Source organism: Hydractinia symbiolongicarpus, chromosome 14, assembly GCF_029227915.1.
Source record: "Hydractinia symbiolongicarpus strain clone_291-10 chromosome 14, HSymV2.1, whole genome shotgun sequence".
In the NCBI taxonomy this organism is placed as follows: Eukaryota; Metazoa; Cnidaria; class Hydrozoa; order Anthoathecata; family Hydractiniidae; genus Hydractinia; species Hydractinia symbiolongicarpus.
In genome coordinates, this window is record NC_079888.1 from 18,168,521 (window position 1) to 18,184,792 (window position 16,272).

Sequence of the window (16,272 nt, forward strand, 5' to 3'; positions counted from 1 at the left end):
AATGTTTTTATTTCTACAAAAAATCAACGTTGGAAGTTGCAGAATTCAACAAAAAGAGCTTCTACGACAAATTTACCTATAAAAAAGGTATCATATTTTATACCGGTCGAATATTACCCTTCTGATGAAATCACAGTAATTGGCAAATTTACGGATGCGATGTTAGATCTTTTAACCACGACATTTTGCATCCCAGTGGTAGATAAGCATTCTCCGGTAGCTTACAGTATCATAAATGAAGTTCACTGGCATAGCAAAGTTAAGCATTCGGGTGTTGAAACTGTGTTGCGTGAGCTGTTGCAATTTCCGTTCATCATTGACGGAAGAGAAATTGTAAAAAGAATTAGGAAATCTTGTCAAAGATGTGGATATTTAAATAAAAAGTCGATAGAGGTAACGATGGGACTCATTTTAAAATCCAACAGCACCATTGCACCACCCTTCTATATCACGCAAGTTGATTTAGCTGGTCCATTTTCTGCCTTTTCGCAACATCACAAAAGAACGACAATCAAAGTGTTTTTGATGCACCGTAACATCAATGACGAGGATAAAAATGATGGAGGATTACAGTTCAGATGCATTTGTTCAAGCCTTCATTCGTTTATCGTGTTAGGTCGGGTATCCAAAGAAATTGCTCCCGGATGAAGGCAGCCAACTAGTCAAAAGTTATTCAACCATGAAATTTAATTTCAAAAATAAAAAACAAGTTATTTGTTGCATCACAGGTAGAGTTTGAAGTATGTCCAGTGAGAGGACATAATATGTATGGAACAGTGGAGAGGAAAATCCGCAAAATAAAGTCATCTGCGGAGAAAAAATACGGAAATGAGCGATTATCCATCATTCAATGGGAAACTGCAGTAGCATAAATTGCGAACTGTATTAATAATATTCCATTAGCTTTAGGCAATATTATTTCAGATTTTGAGTCCATGGATCTTTTTACGCCCAACCGTTGACGACTTGGTAGAAATAACGAAAGAAATCCGGATGGAGTCTTAACAATTTCACATAATCTTAAGAAGTTAAACGAGAACATTTTCAACAGATGGTTTGAAAATTGGTTGTTAGTTTATGCACTAAAGTTGTTGTACCAACCCAAATGGTTTAAAACTAATTACGATTTACAAAAAGGAGATGTTGTTTTATTTTTGAAACAAGATACATATGTCGCATCAAAATATCAATATGGAATGATAAAATCAGTAATGAAAAATAAGGGCGGAAGGATACGAAAAGTCAACGTAACTTATCGAAACTCTAACGAAGTTTGTTGTATATATATTTTTAGTTCAACATGTAAAAAAGTCTTCCTCTCAAACTTAGAGGTGTAGTGAGAGTTGCATCAACATCAAGCATCTTTTACTTATTTTCAAATTCAAATTCAAATGTTTAAAATTCTCGATTCAAGTTAGTCTTAACAAACAAATTTTATTAGGGCATCCAGCACAATTATTCTGGCAAGCTGGTGAGTTTTATTCATGTGGCTTTGTTTTCTCATTTTCAACAGGCTTGCCGTTTTTCCTATCAATTATTTAAATTTAGTTTCATTGTATTTAGTTTGCCGTATTTTGTGCCCTCATCTGGTTTTGGGTGTTTGGGCGGAAACCCTAACAGCCTGACGGTATATGTTTGTTCAATTTTAGGGTTTACTTTCCCTACGATTTTCTACCGGGACAAGTAAACTTTCAAAATAGGCATTATATCGCAAACGGGACCTTGAATTGCTGTTGACCAACCTGATATTTCAACCATTTTTCACTTTCCTTTGGCATCGTATTTTTAACCGCCTCATGATCTATGCAATAGCTATAGTGCTTTTCACTGGATTCTACATAATTAAAGCCCTGCAAACAATTTTCCTTAGAGTGATCCATAGAATTCTAGCTACTCAACAGCCTTGAGAGACTTTTGATGTAGGTGTTTTAGTGCGTCTTTTCTTTATCTGTAATCATTAGTAAATTTATTTGATTTTCATGTAATGCGTTGTAGTCAGACCTACGCAAAATATTGATTTTGCTTGTCCCCGATAGATAAAAAACGTTGACCGCAAGATTGTGGTTGTTATTTTCGAATTTTATTATTTTTTGACGACGAGTGGGAATTCTAACCCGTTCCAGTTATATTTATCAGCAAGGTGTCGTAATTTAGTGACGCGCTCTGGGTGCTGCGAGGATTCTTCTTCGGTATGGGAAGTACCATTCCCTGTTATCGACTACTGCGTTGGCTCTATTAATATGCTTTCTGATTTCGTAGAATTTTGAGAGACCAATGGAAGGTTGGATTCTTAGAAATAATTGGCTACATGAAAGCTCTTGGGCACATGCTTGATTACAGACGGAGCACATGTACGACTGAAAAAAATTTGTCGGTATTTGTTGCTGCAGAGATTTATTTGCACCGTGTTAAGAAATTCCTCATTCGTAAAATGAAAGCTGAATGGAAGTGTATCTTAAGTGTTTAATATCTAAACAGTATAGACTATTGGGCGACACTATATGATTTACAAAAGGTGATACCATACCATACTGACAAATATAAACAAATTGTGTTAAATGCTAAAAACGCAAGTGCATGTGTCGCAGCACACGACTTATCATATACTTCCTTCATAGTAGCTGTATTATTTTTAATGGTGGCTTTAAGACCCATGACGTATCAAACTCTTACAGTAACAATGATTAAAGGCGTGAAAGAGGATGGTTTTATAGATCAGAATGTTTTTAAAATATCTTTACGACGAAGATTGAACCCCACCAACGATTATCTACTAGTGTGTCGAAATGGTAAGCAGTTGACGCGTATTTCGGACGTATTCGGTAGAATTGTTTATCAAGCAATTGGTAAGTATATAAATCCTACACGATATAGGCAAATCATCGAAACCGAAAGTGTTGCACACTTAGAAACAAAAGAACAAGCAATTCTTTCTCAAGATCAAAAACACACGTCGCAGGTAGCTAAAGTTCATTACCAGAAGACTGAATCGCGCAATATAGCTGCAAAATCCAGGTTATGTATGGATAAATTACGAGATCAAACAACGTGTACTCTAACTGTAAGCGAAATCAATAGTAACACCACAAAAGTGAAAACGTCTGGAAGTACTTTGGAACACGAGACACCTGTTCAAACGAGACAGAAAAAAAGTTAGTTTTAGTGCCATGGAGGACAAGTTTATACAAGCTGGGCTACAAAAATATGGCAATGCAAAATGGGCTTCCATTCTCGCAGATCCTAACTACTCCTTTCATTGTAGCCGTAAAGCTAGTACATTGGCGGTTAGAGCGAAGACAAAAAAATATTTGTATTTATAATAAATAAAATTTATAATAATAAAAGTAACTTTGTAAATTTACAAAGATTTTTGAAAACCAGAATATTCAAATAGTCTTTTAACTTTGTTACAGTCAAAACCGGCGTACACATAAAGGCTTTTTTTCCTCTTACGATTTGGCCAATAATCTGGTGTATTAAGTACCCTCGTGTGTAAAGGCGGTTCGCGAAAACTTAGTTCTCCCTTCAAAGCCGCTATCGGTATAGTTAGGAAAACTTCATCATCTGATAGGCAAACAATTCTTTTCCACGGAAATTGCCAGCGTTGAACAGGAATGTGACAACGGTAAAACCTCCTTAGATTCTGAGCATTCGTTATCCGAAACGTTTACCACAATTGCCTCTTCATTCACCATTTTAACGTACACATAAGCGTCCACACAATTTAGGTGAAACCTACACGCTGTAAGCCTTTAAGTATGCTAATAATGGCGCAAATGTGACATTCATTAAACGCACACTCGTCCCCATTCCTATTTAAAATGGCTAGAGTGATTCTTGTGACGCCTTGTAACGCATGGACATGCTAATTGTAACGCCTTGTAACACGCTGTAACGCTTTGTAACCTATTTCCATAAAGAAATGACTTTGAAATTTTTGGAAATGGCTAGAGTGATTCTTGTAACGCCTTGTAACGCATGGACATGCTGATTGTAACACCTTGTAACACGTTGTAACGCTTTGTAACCTATTTCTGTAGAGAAAACCGCTTTTCGCATGTCACTTTAGAAAAGGAGTATGTGGTGGGATATGAGGGAAGGAAAAGGCAAAAATGTTTATTTTTGAATGTCTTCTTCGTCCGAACTAATGCAGATAACATCACAATCGAGCGAAGTCGTTGAATTATCTGCGAAAAATAGCTCTAATTTTACTGAAGAAATTTCAGGAACACATTCATCATCTGACACGAGGTCGATAAAAGCAGTACTGTTATTTGCTGGACAAAACATCATATATTCCTGCTTAACAGTGAAAACAAAAATTGTCACCTGGGCATTGATTTCATGTTCTTCTGTTTCTTCTTCTTCCCTATAACCTTCCTCCTCTTCGTTTGTTTCCTCTTCTTCTTCCTCGTCCTCTTTGCGGTCGTAGCTACTACCTTCTCCTTCGTCCTTGTCTTGCTCAATTAGTTGTGCTCAATCAGGGTAGAGCTCCTTCATTTCTTTCGTCGGGAAGCAATTGCGGCAGGAGTCTGTAGCAAGCAACCACGTGTCGTAGAACGTGTCACTACCCTGCCAGTTGATCCTTTTCCGGCGTTTGAATGCTACCAAGGTCTCATCGTTATTAATTAATGGGCAGATTTCCTCCCATGCCCCAGCGGCTATTTTGTACATTTTGCGCATATATTCAGCACTGTCTAGCTTGTTTTCTATGTCAAACAGTTCATGATCAAAGGTAAGCGCATGGTACAAAATGCCATCCCTATCGTCGGCCGCAATAATGGCATAGTCGATAGCCTCTTGCGGAACTGCATTCTCAATCTGAACTCGTGTGCTTAGACCACTGCTAGATGCTTCCAATGTTTGCTCTTCGTCCAAGAAGACCGACGGATTGCAATCAACGTCGTTGTACACAGCGCCTACTTGATTTTTCTTGGCAACATTGTTTTCGCTGGTGAAAAGCGAGATGTCTTTCAACTGGTTGGCAACGTACACAAATATTTCCATGCAGTGCATTCTCATCGTCACTACTAATTTTTATGCATATTGATTTACACCATTGTTATCATTTATTCTCATGAGGTACTTACTTGTTATGCTATTGTCCTTCACTCGAAGTGTCTTAGTTTCGAAAACTTCAAGACGACGCAGGATAGCCTCACCATCTACACCATTTCCGAAGTCCGCCGTTATGTTAGTTGTTATAAAAAAACCCGAATTGTATTGGAAACGGGCCGGTTCTTTGTGTTTTTGCGGGATCAGAACCAAGCCGCCTATAAGAGAAAGTGGTATCCCATCTGCAAATTGCCACATTTTATTCAAAGTAAATGTTCATGTACTGCATCGACATCGACTTACCTTGCAATATTCTTTCTGCATCTTCACAACATAGACTGTCGCTAGTCCATTCATCCATAAATACGACTTGTGTATTTTTATTTATCAGGTGGCCTGAGAATCGACCATCCCGAACCACGCCAGCAATGTACATTTCGGGAATAATGCCTAAAAGGACAAATGTATGTCAGTAAGTGCCGTCTAAAAAGAAGTTTTCACGAACTTTATTTAATTACCTTGAAATGGAGCAAACCAACTAGTCTTTCCACTATCGGGAGGACCTACCAGCAACAATTTCTTTTCCTTCATGGGATACTGACTGACGAGCAAAATTTGGTACCATTTTTGATAGAAGCGCAACCGCACATTTCTATCTGGGAAGCTATTTTCAACACCTACAAATGGAGTTCAGTGCACTTTTTTTAGAACTACGTTACAACAAGTTACAATACGTTAAAACACGTTCCAACAACCACCTTGATATGTTACAACGCGTTAAAAGAAAAAGAGTCAACATTTTCTTCACTGACAATACGTTACAACAAGTTACAATACGTTACAACACGTTACAACTACCACCTTGATATGTTACAACGCGTTAAAAGAAAAAGAGCCAACATTTTTTTTTCACTGAAAATGCGTTACAACAAGTTACAATACGTTACAACACGTTACAACTGCCACCTTGATATGCTACAACGCGTTAAAAGAAAAGTAAAAAAAAATACCTTCTATAAATGGCTTTGGTTTGGGATTTTTTCCTTCACGATGAATTACAGTACGAATGCTCGGGGAGATCCCTTTAAATTTGGCTTGACTTCGAAACATTTTTGGTGATGTTATAACAAACTCCATTTGGCAAGCATTCAATGTAATTGTAATCCAGAGTTATTTGATCAATTATTTGACACTCGCCGTCTGACAGCAAAAATACCAACTCTCGTAAATTTGGCGTAATTTCGTTGGCGATTGCTTTGTTTTTCAACGAGCGATAGAGATAGCTTTTCACCGAAAAAAAGTAAACGTATGTGTATCTGCTTTCTCCTATTTTTTTATATACACCTCCATTGCAGAGTCCAAAGCTATTCCTCTCCATCATCCTTCAAACTATATCCACGGATTGACAATGTTTGTTAGAATTAGCTGACAGGGTTTCATCGAGTACTGCTCGCTTTTCATAACAGCAACGTGGTCAAGTTGAACACCTTCATCTCTAGCTGCACTCCTAATCATTGTGCGATGGGATATCTCAACTATCTGTTTTGCTTCTTCCCTATTGTGGTCTTTCAAGACTTAGTATAACGATCCTGAGAACGCTTGCAATGCACTGGTTTTGCCTACAAATATCAAATATGGCGTAAGAGATTCGAAGAACATTGACAGTATTTCAAGTACTGAAAGGTTCAAGTATTTACCTCTTGTCTGTATAGCATTGCACGTTGTTAAATTCAATCCGGCTTGCATAAAGGACTTCGACAAATTTGTTTCAAATTGACTTAAGGTACAGTTTGGCAAGTCGCACGCGATCAAGAAAGAAATGCCAGGAAATGTTTCATCACTGCTAGAGTCGGCACCATCACTGCTAGAGTCGGCTCCTTCTTCTTCCCCCCCCCCCTCTCATTCCTCATCGACTTTCTCTTACGAGGTCTGGCCATATAGGTAATACAAGAAAAAAAACAGGATACTTGTTCGTTGCTAAGCAATATGTTCTCCATCTGCATTCTCTTGCCCCAAATGACCTCGCGGGCATCAACATCACTTCCCCATATCGCACGGACGGCTACTAACTGATATTTTCTTATTAACGGTTGGACGATGCATGCTTTCAGGGCGCGTTTCAAAACTTCACTTCGCAGTTGCCTGTTAGCCATGTTCTGCTAAGTAATACAAACGAATGCTGCAGCGGAACAAAAATAATCTCCCATGGTTATTATTATTTTTATTTTTATTATTATTATTATTATTATTTTTATTGTTATTATTATTGTTATTATTATTTATCTGACTTTAGTGTTGGCAACACTGTTACCAATGTGAGTCCTATGTTCTGAATGCATACTGTATGTTTACACCGGCATTGTTCACCCAACTTGCCCGCTTTGTGGACCGAATCACGGAACTTGTAAATACAAAGCGAACTTCATAACCACAAGGCTACTTACCTAGTTACATTGCCATAATGACTACAAATGAAATTTAAGAGGACATTTAACTAAACACAACACGTTCATAAGACGCTAAATAAAAGAACCAGTCGATTAAAGTAGAATGAAAACAAAGAAAGTACCCGCCGATTAAACTCAATTTCCGTGCATTTTTCAAACTTGCAGTTTTCAAAAACAGTATCGTTTTTGATTAGACGCAGAGAAAAAAGCAGTTTAACCAACAAAAACCGGAAATGCGGTGATTCCCATAAATCCTGGAACAGTTCGCCTAAAATTTAATTTTAACAAAGAAAGTACCTGCTGATTAAACTCAATTTACGTGCATATTTCGACATGCGGCTTTCACCAATAAAGAGCTTGTAGTTTTTTACAAATAGTATCAGTTTTCATGATTAGGCAAAAGCGGTTTAATCACCGGAAACCGAAAATCCGCAGATACCTGTAAGTCCCAGACCAAGCCGCCGAAAGGTGAATGCTTTCTTTGTTTACATTAAACTTTAGTCAGCCGGGTCTGTAATTTAGTAAAAATTCACGTTTTTGTTATTTCCATCTTTTCTTATAGCAATGGCGTATTTGTCTTCAACAAGTGTCATCAGGGACAATGATAAAATGTTCTCCAATTTGAGCCTTTTAATTAGTTTGATAAATATTGTATTTGACACAGCATGGGACTATAAACGATTGCAAATCTCTGTCGACTAATACAGAAATTTGTAAATCTTTGACGAGAAGTGTGTTCAACAATTCAACAATGCATAGTTAAAAAGTGAATCAACCATCCTGGTAGAATTCTAAAGTGTAAACTGGTTCTCAATCTCGATCGTTCATTTTTCTAGCAATGCAATGTTCTCTGGGGTAACAATTTCTTGTTGAGCTCGAGCAAATTTCAATGCAATTTGCTCAAAAAAGGAAACATTCGGACGTCCCAATGTTTATATTACATAAGCTCACACACACTATCCTTTTCTATGTCAAGTACATTTGGAAATCCTTGCTGTTAGAAATGAAAACCCAGACAAATTTACTTGGTTACTTTGGTGAAACTATTAGTAAAAAAAAGAAACTTCAATCAGATATTACTTTTTTCTTTAATAAGAAGGCTGGTGTGGATGTCAAAGATAATGATGTGATTTACGTCGAAGCTAAATAAGGTATATGAACTTCTGTATAAAAGTAATATATAGATATACAAATAAATTTAAATTTCAGAAGACAGAGTCAATTCTTTAAATCCTCGCCTCTAAACGGCCTGTTGAACAACCTAATTACTATTTTTAGGCACCTCGTCGCGACCTGCCAAAAGACTCATTGGAAAATATCAGAAAACTTTGTTCAGCGAAGAACTTGCATTCATTTTGGAAATGAATCATGATTACAACGTTTGGCTAAGAGAGTATGAAAAGTACGATTGTTGCAAACCTTTATCTCAATAACAATAAAGTGGCTTTTGATGGCAATATTAAAGAAAGATTGACTGCGCAAAGAAAACAAGAAGTTCGAGAGCATTACTTAATAAATGAAACCTACGCTGCAACAGCTAAGGCATTTTCCTTTGAACGAGGATACTGTGAGAACATTGTTGAGGCCACTATACGCGACGTAAAGCTATCCGATAAGGGAAATCATCATGGAGCTGGTAGACTGCTTACTTATCAAAAGATGTCCAGAGTTGCTTGGATATTTCAGATGTTGGACCTACATGCTCCCTTGTCTTCGTTAATGCTGAAAGAGAAGGCCAACAAAGTAATTCAACCTCACAACCCCATATTTAGCACGAGTAAAGAATGGGTGGAAAAATTCTGCAAGAGGCACTGATTATCCCTAGTCGTACTTCAGTCAGTCAAAAGTTACCTCACCAACTTAAAGTTATTTTAACTAAATTCTATCAGAATGCTCGTCACTACATGCGTATAGGAAAGTATCCACGTTCACTAACAGGTAATATGGATAAAACACCTGGTTATTTTGACATGGTTCCGCCAAAAACATTTGTAAAACTGGCTCTAAAGAATGTATTATTCGAACCTCGGGCTTCGAAAAGAAACATTTCACTATTGTTTTGTCAGGTACGGCCCTTGGTTGTACTTTTAAATGCCAGCCGATGGATGTTTGCATTAAAAAGTCCTTTAAAGCTATTCTAAGAAAATGTTGGGTCCACTATGTTTCGAAGATGATCGATGAAGACGACGGTACGATTCCTCCACCCAATCGCCAAGACATAGTGGATTGGGTTAAGAAAGCTTAAAACGCCATTTCATCCGGCGTGAATATGGTAAAGCAGTCCTTTCTTATCTGTGGCATCACAACCAGCGACACATCAAATGCCTGCAACGGTAGATTTTGCGAAAGTTGTATGGAAGATGCCAAAAAACATTTAGAAGGCGATTATAACAAGGACGATCCTTTTAATTTGTTGCTTTATTATGTAATTATGTTAGTATGATAAAGAACTGCTAAAGACGAAAATTTGTTAAATTCATTTTTTAATCCGCACTATAATTAGAGGGAATTTTGACCATTATTGTACTAAATTAGAAGAGAAGTCTTAGTTGCTAAACTGAAGCAACTTGGTATAAATGACAAACTGATAAAATGGATTAAATCATTCCTTAAAGACAGAATACAACATGTTTATGTCAATGGTGTAAAATCTATACCCGCTAACGTTGGATCAGGGGTTCCACAGGGGTCTGTTCTTGGCCCACTGCTTTTTCTAATCATGGTTGATGATGTCAATCAGAACTTAAAATATTCTTTAGCAACCAGCTTTGCAGACGACACACGAATTCTGAAAGAGATTAATGGCCTCATGGACACCTTTAAACTCCCAAGTGATCTAAATATAATTTATAAGTGGACAACTGAAAATAATATGAAACTCAATGGGTGAAAGTTCGAGCACCTAAGTTATGGAAAGATTGAGTCTTTGAAACCACTCTGTGTATATCTAAGTAACACGTCAGAAAAGATTAACAAAAAAATCACTGTGAAGGACTTGGGAGTTATAATGTCGTATGATTGCAAATTTAATAAGCATATCTCAAACCTTATATCAAAGGCAAACAGGATAACTGGATGAATATTACGAACATTCAAGAGCAGAGAAAAAAACGTGATGTTGACTCTTTGGAAATCATTAGTTATTCCCCACCTTGACTATTGTTCCCAGTTATGGTCTCCACTAATGAAAGGACAAATACAAGACATAAAAATGGTGCAAAGAAACTTTACTAGAAAAATCCTTGGAACTCAAGGTATTTCGTACTGGGACGTACTAAAAAGATTGAAACTGTATTCTCTGAAGAGAAGAAGAGAACGGTATGCCATAATTTACATCTGGAAAGTGATTGAAAAAATAGTACCAAACTTTGGTCAGGAAACTGGGAAGGGAGGCATCACATGGTACACGAATGATCGTTTGGGTCGAAAATGTGTTGTTCCTGTAGTGATGAAAGGGACATTTTATAAGATTCGTTGTGCTAGCTTGGCTGTCCAAGGAGTACGATTGTTTAATGGTCTACCAAAAGCAATACGCAACCTATCTGATTGCAGCATAGACTGTTTCAAGTTGAAGTTGGATTGCTTTCTTGCTACTGTTCCTGATGAGCCACTGATACCAAATTATGTTCAGTTTCGAAAGGTTAACACGAACAGCATTATTAACATGATGAGCATTGGACTTGCCGAATTGGATGCGTGAAGATCATACAAAATCTACTTCAAAGTAAAAGTATAAGTGAGAATCGAAAATTCCTTAAAACTCATCCGCATTAATAAATAGAGGGGAAAATATTGTTCAATTTTCGGAAAAAAAGGACATCCGCACTAATTAGAGGGCGCACTAAATTGGAGGTTTTACGGTAGACAGAAATATTTAGTACAAAAAGCTGCGAGCGGCGCAGACAGCTTCTAAAATTGCTAAATTGATCGTCCGTCCAACATGAGCGGTAACATAAAGAAAAGTTGTATAGATTTGCCAAATATCAGAATGATGAAGAAACGAAAATATGGAACATTAGAGTAAGAAATGATTTTGTTGGATAATATTAACTTAGAAGTGGTTGGAAGAGAGATTTTGAAAAGTCCTGCCAATGATAGTTTAGAGGGGATCATTTCCCCCTCTATTTCCCCTCTAAACTATCATTGGCATGATTTTCAGATGAGACCAGAAATTCTTGTAGTGGGAGCTAAGAAATATGACTGCCGAGATACTTGGGGAGATATGTGCACATGTTGTTATTGAACCAACGCTCACTCAATTGACAGGTGAAGAACTTGTACACGTATCAGCAAACACATTAAATGAAGCAAGAGCTGATGTGTCAGCAAGAGGATTCTGGATCAGAGGACAAACGGCTTTTTGCGATGTCAGTGTTTTCAACCCAATTGCCAAATGTAATTTGAATCAGAGTCTTCCAGCTGCACACAAGAAGAACGAAAATGAAAAGAAAAGACAGTATAACCAACGTATACTGCAGGTTGAAAACGGGTTTTTCACCCCTCTTGTTTTTACGTGTTTTGGTGGAATGAGTCGGGAATGTAGTCGTTTCTATTCTCAAGCGGCCGAACATCTAGCTGCAAAAAGAAAGGTTACCAAAAGCATGTCCAGCTTATGGATTAGAACGAGATTAAATTTTGCTTTGTTGAGGAGCCGCCTACTATGTCTTAGAGGCACAAGAACAGCAACAAATGTGATAATGAGTGACGTTGACCTCCAGAGTATTGTATCAGAATGTAACATCGATTCTGACAATATCTAAATTTATTAAATCAGTTCTCTATAAAATATTGTTATTGTCAGTAATTAGGAATGTACAATCTTGTGAAGCGGCGGCCTTTCGCTATATAAACAAGCCAAATGTTATAATTGTTTTTATGATGGTTGGAGTAGTGTGAATGAAATTTTCGATAATAGCTAACCTAAATTTCAATCAACGAATATCGGATTTGGAAAATGAAAGAAATGAACTGATAGGGGATAAAAAATCTTTTTCTGGTGCAAAAATCGAATGCATGTCAGAGTACATTAAACTATCATTAAAACGGAAGACAGATCACATCATTCTTCATATTGGCACTACCTTAAGGGAACAAATTTTGGCAGAAAGAAATTTTGGCGGACGACCCAAACCGTCAATTTTAGCGTAATTTGGCGGAATTAATTTTGGCGGATGCAGAAGAAAATAAAATTTGGCGGGAATTAATTTTTGCGGTGGCCTAAGTGACTAATTTTTTGTCATACGATGGAGTTTGTTAAAAAATGGGAATGCAAACTATTCCATTGACGTATCTTTTCTAAACGTAATCCAAATTTGTTTTACAAATTATGTTGGTCATCAATTATAAAGTCAAATGCGTTTCGGTTGAAGTTTTCATCGTCGCTACCATCCTCCCACTTAGACTCATTATCTTCGTCGTAATCTAATTGCCCATTAACAAAATCTTCGAATACTTCAGATTAATTCGCTCATCTCTTCTGTTGGGGTTGGAGGTAATGAAGATAAATCTTGGAAGGGATCGATCGGAGCTAATTCAACCGAACCACGTTGGACAGCTCCTATTATTCCTGAAGCTTTCCAGCCATTTCGAATGACTTTGATACCTTAATCAGTGGACATATGATTGTAGAAATCCATAATCCAGGAGGCATGAATTGGTTTTATAGTTGTTAGAGGAAACTTCATCTCGATTTATTCCACCTTCTTCCCGAGAGACAATTGATTGATAAATTGCCTAGATAGCCATTCTGCAAACGTTTTTCTCAAAAATGACTTGCAATGCCCATTAACGGTCAGGTCAAGAGGTTGAAAAACCTGGGTCATGTTAGGGGGGACTTTAACAAAGAAAATTTTATTTCGGAGCTTAATAACGTGTTTTTATCGTTTTTGGGACACATTCTTTAATCTGACAATTCTTGTGCGCATCAAATTTAAATGACCCGACTTCAATTAAGACGTATAATATGTTAATTTATATTTCTTATTCTAAATAAACAATGATATTTAAAACACATCAAAGAAGATTATTTTTAGATGGGTTTTTTAAATACAGTAGAGCTTCTTTATCCCAAACTTTCAAGGTATCGAGCAAAAAGTTCGTGATAACAAAATTTTTTTTGACGCAACGTTTTTTTATTCATCAACCCTCGATTACAGTAAGATCTTTTAGAAATGTGACGTAACCGCCAATAATTTTTTGATTTAAAAGGGCCTATAGTTAAGTTTTTAAAAAAGTACCCTTTAAGAGTTTTTACACTTTCTTTCGTTAATTTCTCATTTGAAATTAAAAGCTAAGGGGTGCAGTAAATAGAAACCAATAAAACCAATAAAAAGAGTTTTCTGGAACTCCATTAGTGTTATTTCTTATATCCAAAAATGTACACGCTGCATTAATATTTCCAATCAACATGGAGATATGGCATACAGTAGTGTTTTTGAATTTTCTGCTGCTGTTCGTGGCTTCCATCACTACAGAAAATATTGGGCACCTGAACCTGAACAAGTTTTACAGTGCCATTTTGAAAAAAGGTAAAGTGAAGTTGGGAAAGATAGCGGTAGCGGTAGGTCATTTACCTAAGGAAATATCGAGAGTTACCAAATTTTTCATCGACCGAGGAGCAACTGTTTCTGCTCAGCTCACAGCAACTAATTACAGGAAGTCTTCGTTAGTTCAAGGTGGCGTGGAAATACCTTGCAAAATAAAAGCTCAAATCCCGGTGACTATAAACAATCTCTTAGTAATGGAGAGATATAAACAGCTCGTAGCAGAGATGTACATAGAACCATAGGAAGAAATAGTGTTAGGTTCATTTCTAGAATGCGATCCAGAGCATCAATTGGAATTGGAAGAGAAAAGTACCGCCAAACAAACCCCAGTTCGTCAAAGAAAGAAAGAAACTGGAATGAACGATATATAAAAAACGATGTGAAAGAAAAGACAATGCTGAACAAATTAATTAACGCAAAGAAAGAAAAAAATTGAAAAGTTGTGATTTTTCTGTGTTTTGTTCTTTTCTAGCTTAGAAGGAGTGATTTTGTCACTGTGATCACAAATAGAAGATTTTGGTGATTGAAAATACTATTTAAAAACAAAAAATAGCGAGATAAATTTAGCTGCAGTTTATTTAGGCGGAAATCAATTTTGGCGAATGAAAAAATATTAAATTTGGCGGGAATTAATTTTGGCGGTTCCTTAAAAGAAAGAATTTAGGCGGAAATTTATTTCGGCAGATGCTTACAAAAAAGAATTTTGGCGGGAATTAATTTTGGCGGATTTTCGCTCGATCCGCCAAAATTTCTTTCCGCCAAAATTTGTTTCCTTAAGGTAACAATTTGAAAACGAATGTAAATAATGAAAATATCGCTAACACATTAGCAGCAAATGACATCAAAGTTTCAAAGTTTGAAAAGTTGTGATTTTTCTGTGTTTTGTTCTTTTCTAGCTTAGAAGGAGTGATTTTGTCACTGTGATCACAAATAGATGATTTTGGTGATTGAAAATACTATTTAAAAACAAAAAATAGCGAGATAAATTTAGCTGCAGTTTATTTAGGCGGAAATCAATTTTGGCGAATGAAAAAATATTAAATTTGGCGGGAATTAATTTTGGCGGATCCTTAAAAGAAAGAATTTAGGCGGAAATTTATTTCGGCAGATGCTTACAAAAAAGAATTTTGGCGGGAATTAATTTTGGCGGATTTTCGCTCGATCCGCCTAAATTTCTTTCCGCCAAAATTTGTTTCCTTAAGATAACAATTTGAAAACGAATGTAAACAATAAAAATATCGCTAACACATTAGCAGTAAATGACATCAAAGTTTCTATTTCTGCAATAACGCCAAAAGCCGAACAATTAAACTACCAAGTTAAAGTTGTGAATGACCATCTCCAAAAACTTTGTGCTGAACGAAATATATGTTTCATGACAACATTGATGAGATTAAACATATAAATAGAAGTAAATTGCATCTAAATAAGTCGGACACAAAGATATTGAGTATAACGTTCTGCAAATACCTCAACAAGTATTGATATCGTTTGCACAATGACGACCTAAATGAGCTTGATACTAGCATTACTCTATCAGAAATAAACCCAATAAAACGACTCAAATTTAAATATCCAAACAAAGTTATGATGAGCCCACCTAAATATAAACTCATAGGGTAATAAATTTATGCAATTGGAAAGTATTGTCAAAAAGTATATTGATATTTTATTGGTGTCTGAAACGAAACTTGACATATCTTCTTCTAACGCTATGTTGAGTCTTGATGGATTTCATACACCTTTCAGACAGGATCGAAATAAACATGGTGGTGGTTTGATTTTATACATTAACGATTCAACAATTTGTAAAGCACCATGCTGTTTCTCTACCTACTGATATCGAAGGAATGTTTGTGGAAATCAACCTTAGAAAACAGAAATGGCTGATCTGTGGTATCTATCGACTTCCTTCTCAAAGCTTGGATTATTTCACAGACATTATTTGTGCAGCTTTAAAACAGTTGAGATATGATAGCGTAATTCTTCTTGGAGATTTCAATGCACTGGGAACGGACGAATTTATGAAACGTTGTAACACCGAATTAAATTTATCGAATATTATAAAAGATCATACATGCCTATAAATCGATCACAAACCCATCTTGTGTTGATCACATATGGGTGTCCAATAAACGTAGTTTTCAAGATTCATGCACTGTGGAAAGTGGATTATCCGATTTTCACAAAATGACAATATCATTTTTAAATACTAAAATACCAAA